The sequence below is a fragment of the Mustela erminea genome, chromosome 11, assembly GCF_009829155.1.
Source record: "Mustela erminea isolate mMusErm1 chromosome 11, mMusErm1.Pri, whole genome shotgun sequence".
In the NCBI taxonomy this organism is placed as follows: Eukaryota; Metazoa; Chordata; class Mammalia; order Carnivora; family Mustelidae; genus Mustela; species Mustela erminea.
Genome location: NC_045624.1, coordinates 97,143,757 through 97,149,729, shown reverse-complemented (window position 1 = coordinate 97,149,729; position 5,973 = coordinate 97,143,757). Strand labels below are relative to the sequence as shown.

General features: G+C 59.4%; 1 protein-coding gene across 3 annotated transcripts in view; it reads left to right on the top strand.

Annotated features, from left to right (window-relative positions):
* GRB10 (growth factor receptor bound protein 10) overlaps positions 1-5,973 on the top strand; it is a 172,857-nt gene that overhangs the window by 7,269 nt on the left and 159,615 nt on the right. The gene's annotated exons all lie outside the window — the stretch shown is intronic.

Here is a 5,973-nt window from a genome sequence, read left to right as displayed (position 1 = left end):
TAAAAATTTTCTACACACTTGTGCCTGACTTAACAGAAAGGAGAGCTTGTGGCAGGCGAGAGCTTCCGGGTGTGTTTTATTTGGATGTCCAAGCCTGGGGAAGCAGGGGTGGCGGTAGGGGGGGCAGGAACAGGGCTGTGTGTGATGGGTGACTCCAGATTGTCCCTGTCCCCACACAGTCCTGGGGCTGGGGCTGGCTGGAGACGGATTCATCTGCCATTCCGTGGTCAGGGGTGTGGGCTTGTGGCTGCTGGTGCAGGCCACGTGGGCAGGCCTTCCTCATCCACGAGGCCTGTCGGGTCTGTGCCCCAGCAGTTGTCCGAGTGGTCGCCCCAGGTGGCCAGTGGACAGGCCTAGACAGCCGAGGCTGACAGGGTGGTGTCCGACCCACTCCACGCAGCACCTGTCATTCAGGTTCAAGGCTTTGCTCAGACGTCTGGGCCTTTCTCTGCCTGCTTGCTTTCAGAGGCCTCCCTGAGGAGCTGACGGCAGGCCTCCAAGGAGGGCTGTCTGGCTGCCCCATTGTGTGGGGAGCCCCTGGTGCCCATGGCTTGGGACTTTCTCCTCCCCCGGCTAGACTGTGTGCAGAAGCCTCTTCCCTGCTGACGGGGCTGTGGCAGGCCTTGGGCACCTCGGCAGCCCTGTGTCATCTGCCCCTGGCCCGCTGGCACCCAGTGTGGTCGCAGAGGCCCAGAGACCCTGCAGTGCTTCTGGAAAGCAGCTCCGTGTTCCGGAGGTGCCGGCTGATGGCTTTGGGGGAGGACGGGGGTGCAGCTGGTCCTTACGCTGGAGTCAGTGCCCTTGTTCAGACCCCGCCTCCCTGCGGTTCTCCTTCCCGACGCCTGCGGGCCTGGTCTGGCTGTGTCTCCACTTTCTGGCTGGGCCTCTGGCTCTTTTGGACCAGCTTCGTCTGGTCCACTGGCTTTCTGGCTTTTATGCCTTTTGGAAGATCCCCTTCCTGCGGTCCCAGCACAGCCGAGTGTGTGGTCAGTGGGTCATTTGGCGCAGGCCCAGGTTTTCTGGATCTGTCACGGCGTGGTTTTACCTCTTGCCCTCTGGTGCCTGCTTCTAGCTGGGAGCACTGGTATTTTTTGGGGGGGGGGTGGCGGAGGAGGGCCCTTCTGTCATGTCAATCACTCCTCTTCCCCAGCAGGCTGCAGGGCCCACGAGATCAGGCAGAGGAGTCACCGCCAGGGTTGAGAGCAGAGGCCAGGGGGTAGATGGGACCCCTGCTCCTCCTTCTGCTGGTTGACTTCACAGGTGGGGTGGGGAGTCACCATGGAGAGCGGCGGGGGAGCCTCATGTCTGGGAGGAAAATGGGGCTCACCTGTGCCAGTGACTTGCTCTGTGACCTGGGGCAAGTTCACCTGTTGGGGTCTTGACTTCTAGAATGTCAGGGCTGGACTTTGCCTCAGTTTACCCTGCAGCATCTCCACTGGAGGGGTGCCGTGTATGGCTAACTCTCCTGTGGGGTGTGCTTTGCCTCCTGGCGTGGAGGCCAGGCCATTCCGGATCTGCCAGAACCTTGAGAGAGACTCGCTGCTGCTCCTTTTGGGTTGAACACTCTGCTTTGGGTTGGCGTTCACAGGGTCGACTTCGGAATCCTGAGAGCACCTGGCCCTGGTTGCCTTGGAGGACTTCCCAGTTGGGTGAACATCTGCGGTGTCTTCCCCAAGCCCTCTGGGAGTTAGAGGGCCCGTGGCTGGCCCTGCCCCCTTCTCGGGAGCTGCACTTGGTGCTTCTCCGCCCGTCTGAGCACAGCGCCCCTTGGGCTCCCCAGCTCTCTGCTCCCTTTCCCAAGTGTGCGTGCGGCGGAGTGTCCCTCAGAGTCTGCTTCCAGGTAGTTCTCACTGCCCTCTGCAGCATGCAGCTCTTCCTGCCGTGTGTGTCCCAGAGGCTGGTGTGCTCCCTGGCCGTGTGGCCCGCTGTGAAGCCGGTTCAGGGCTGTCTATGCACGTGCGCATCCCTGTTCTGTGCCCAGCGCACAGCCCACGCTCCATGTACTGTCTGTTAGCCTTGTGCCTCTGGCTTCAAGAGGTAGCTTCTCCCTTCCTGCTGTTTGTGCTCACACACTCTGGGGAAGGCTGGGAGTGATCTTGGAAAACCCGAACTGGCCGCCCCTGGTGCTCACCCAGGCTCCTGGGCAGGCGGAAAGAGGGTGTGCTGTTGCGGGTCTGACTGGTGGTGGGCCTGGGAGTCCCCCGGCGCAGTGCTCTGCATCCTCTCACAGGCAGAGAAGGAGAATGTTGTGTTTCTGTGAGCAGGGTGTGTCCTTGCCCATCACAGTGGAGGTGGCCCGTGGGGGAGGTCACGGGGCAGTGGAGGGAACAGGGGATTTCTTTTGGATTGCCATGAGAACCAGGGCCGGGGCAATGGAAGTGCTCCCTGAAGCCTTAGGGCGTGACCCGGTCACATGGGCCTTGGGCCTGGAGTCCCAGGTACCTGGCCCAAGGCCACGCTTCTTCCCCCTTCCTCAGAATGCCATCCCCTGTAAGCAAGCAGTGTGGGGCCAGACCTGTGCTGTAGGGTCCTCTGTGCACAGAGAACTGGTAGGGGTGGGTCTCATTGTATTTTGGAGGCAGGATAGCATCCCGCCCTTGGCAGGATGGCTTCCCTACTTCTTGGTGTTGGAACTCCTCAGGCTGTGTCTGGGGGTGCTCAGGACACAGGGTCTGATGTTCTGCACAGAAGTTCCCCAGTGGGGACGTAGCTATGTGGCCTGTGTCCCAGCTGGTCTCCCACTCTGTGCGCTGTGCATTCTGCCCTGAGCCGTTTCCCAAGCTGTGTGTGCACTGTGCATTCTGCACCCTAGCCTGGTGTCCCATGCTGTGCACTGAGCAGCCTACGCCCCAGCTGGCTCCCCCACGCTGTGCACCAAGTGGCCGGTGCCCCTGCTGGGTCTCCCAGGCCACACGCAGTGGCCTGTGTGGTGGGTCTGGCACACCCAGTGCTACACAGCGTATGTGGATGCACTGGGGCCACCCCTGCAGTGTGACCCCTGGTCCTCATCTGCATGCTCTCCAGGCAGGGCCAGCCCTGGGTGACCGGTAAAGGCAACAGTGGTCAGCTGCTCGCTCTTCTCGCCGTGCACTTTGGTGGCCCAGTGGCTTGGAGGCGCTGCGTGTTCTCAGAAGCACTGCCCCCTGCCCTGTCTCCTGCTGCCCCGGGTCCAGGATCCTGGAGCCTCTGGGTGTCAGCTATCAGACAAGGTGTTATATAACCGTTTCTAACTTAATTGTTTAATATGTAACAAGTAATAACTGTACCCAGATAAAGCTGTCCACTATCTCTGAGCCCAGTGGTGGGCAGTGGGTGTGGGAGCCAGCTGCAGAAATGAACAGATAAGGGTTTCTAGGGGGAAACTGGACCTTTTTCTCTGCTAAGGTTGAATACCCAGGCCTGTCTGGACCTCATTCATGCCTCGTTGACATACGTAGGCGCGTAGAAAAGCCCAGGACGGACACAGCTTGTGACACTGCACTTACCCCTCCAAGTCCGCCTCCTCCGTGGAGCGAACCTGTCCAGTGCGTAGGGTGGGGTGTGAGATGTTGGGGAAGTTTCTCACGCTTGAATTCGCTTAGCAGATCGCTCCAAACACAGGTGGGACCACCGTGCCCTTGTTCTTAGGACGGTCAGATCTGTTCCATGCCGTGATTGACGCTTTGATCACCTGCCGGCGGGAGTCCCGCCCTGCTCAGGCTGTTGACAGAGGTTTTGTTGGAGGTGCCCGCACAGGGCAGCTGTTGTCTGGGGAGGCTGCCGTCTCCTACCCACCCCTGCAGGCGAGGAAGAAGAAGAAGCGGGCACCTTCCCTCCCGGTTCTCTGTAAGTGTGAAAGGGGCAAGGGACGGCCAGGATTGGGTGGGCGGTGGCCCCAGAATGCTGAGCCTCAGGGTCTGTCTAGAAGTCACCGTGGGACCAGGCAGTGCCATTAGTCTCATGCATGTCTCAGCTCCTGTGCTGAGACTGTCCCTGTGTGCACGGGGAGCTGGTGTCACACGCCTGCCCTTTAGCCTGGGACCCACCAGCTCTCAATGTTGGTTGGGGCCGGGGGTGGGTGTGTGAGGACTTGTTGGTTTTCCTCTCCTCTGGCACTCGAGAGCGTAAAACTGGTAAAGACCCATAGGAGAAGACTTACTGTGGACTTGGGGTGCCAGGCAGCCACACGGGGAAGTTGGGTTGTGGGAGGTGTTTGTGCGCGTCAGACTCCGGAGGGCTCGCTACTGTGCCCCGTGTCCCTGAAACAGGGATGGGACTCAGCGCCTTGTAGGATGGAGGGGGTGTGTGGTGACTGCCATGGCACACAGTCCACAGGGTGCGCGGTGATTTCACTCTCGCTTTGGTGGGAGGTTAGCCGGATTCCAGAAGGGTGGCAGGCAAGTGTGAGTTAGGTCGAAGCGTTTTCTTGACTGTTGGTCACTCCTGGAGCCATTACATCAGCGCCACCCAGACCGGGGTTTCTGAGCTTTTCAGAAAACATGGGCTCTTTTGAACTTTTGCTGCAGTCTAAATCCACTGATGTTCTACCCTCGTGGTCCCACAAGAGCCAGGCAGCCTCTTGGGGTATGGCCTTGTGACGCAGTAAGAGTGTCTTAGGAAAGTCCAGACAGACCAGAACGGGCGTACCTTCCTTTCAGACGGGAGGTGATGCCCTGATAATGCCTGGGTGGAGGGGTGGCTAGGAGAGAGCAGGGTTTTTCAAGCGGTGACCTCTGAACCTCTCCAGGCCTTGCCTGGATCCATGAGACTGACCTACAGGGCTGGGATCTGGAATCCCACGTCTCTGTAAAGCAGCCTACAGCTCCGGCAGGGATGCTGGGTTCAGAAGTCACCCCAGCTCAGGAGCTCTGTGTTCTGGGCTTGGAACCACCAGTTGGGTCAGAAACTTGGCAGCTCCCACCTGCCAGCATTATTGCCTAATCAGAAGGTCAAGGGCAGAGTGAGGGGCGGTGGTAGGGCAGTCTGAGCCCTGTGGAACCTGGGGGGCTCTGGGAGAACATGGGACAGGAGGCTGTGGTGAGGCTCTTTTTGTTTCTTTGTTTTACATCAGACTTAACAAAAAACGGCCCGTTCCAGGGCTCACCCAGCCCCACGCACGCGGGCCGCGGAAGCACGCCCGGCAGTTGACATGGCCACACGTTACATCCAAAATCAACATGATGCACCGTATTTACTCCTGTTCATCCAATTCACAGGGGTGGAAATGACTCACAAAGCCCTAGCCCATCCGGAACGTTCCAAGTACCTGAACCCTTTCCATGAAGCCTTACTCAGACGGGTTCAGGAGAACTGTTCCTCTTCCTTCCTCCTGGGTGACGTGGGTTTTGTTCCTCCCTAGGCTGGTAGGGGCTGGATTAGAGGGACACGGGGAGCAGGAACTCCAGTTATGGGGACAGCAGGTGTGCACTGAACCTGTTTGCTTCCCCCTTGCCTTTTGTCCTCTGTCTCCTTGGGCAGGGAGTTCATGGCTCTGCCGAACTTTCCGGGTCTGTGGGACGCTGGGCTCCAGGTGCTCCTGGCTCTAGTCTGACGTCAGGGAGGGAAGGCAGCCCTGAGTGCATGGATGGGACCTCGAGGTCCCCACTGTTCCCCTTTGTTGTCATCGTGGTTGACGTCTTTGCAGGATGGTGCTGGTGCCTCAGCTCTGGTTATTTGCCTTCCTTCGCTGCCGAGGACTGGATGCTCTCAGCACCTGCTCAGCGCTCAGCTGGGACATGGGCTTCAGGAGTACGCGGGTGGGTTTTCACACAGACCCTGGGAGTCACTCACTGGTCAGGTGTTGGAGGAACCAGTGTGTCCCCTCTGCCTGCTGCTACCACGCTCCTGCTGAGCACCGTGACGTCCTTGGAGGAAGGGACACTGAGCAGAGGGGTGGCGTGGCGTGGCTGAGGGCTGGCTCAGCGCTGAAGGAGCCATCCCAGTGGAGTTTTCACTTGTTTTCCTGGAGGGAGCTGGCAGTGGTCTGTACTGACA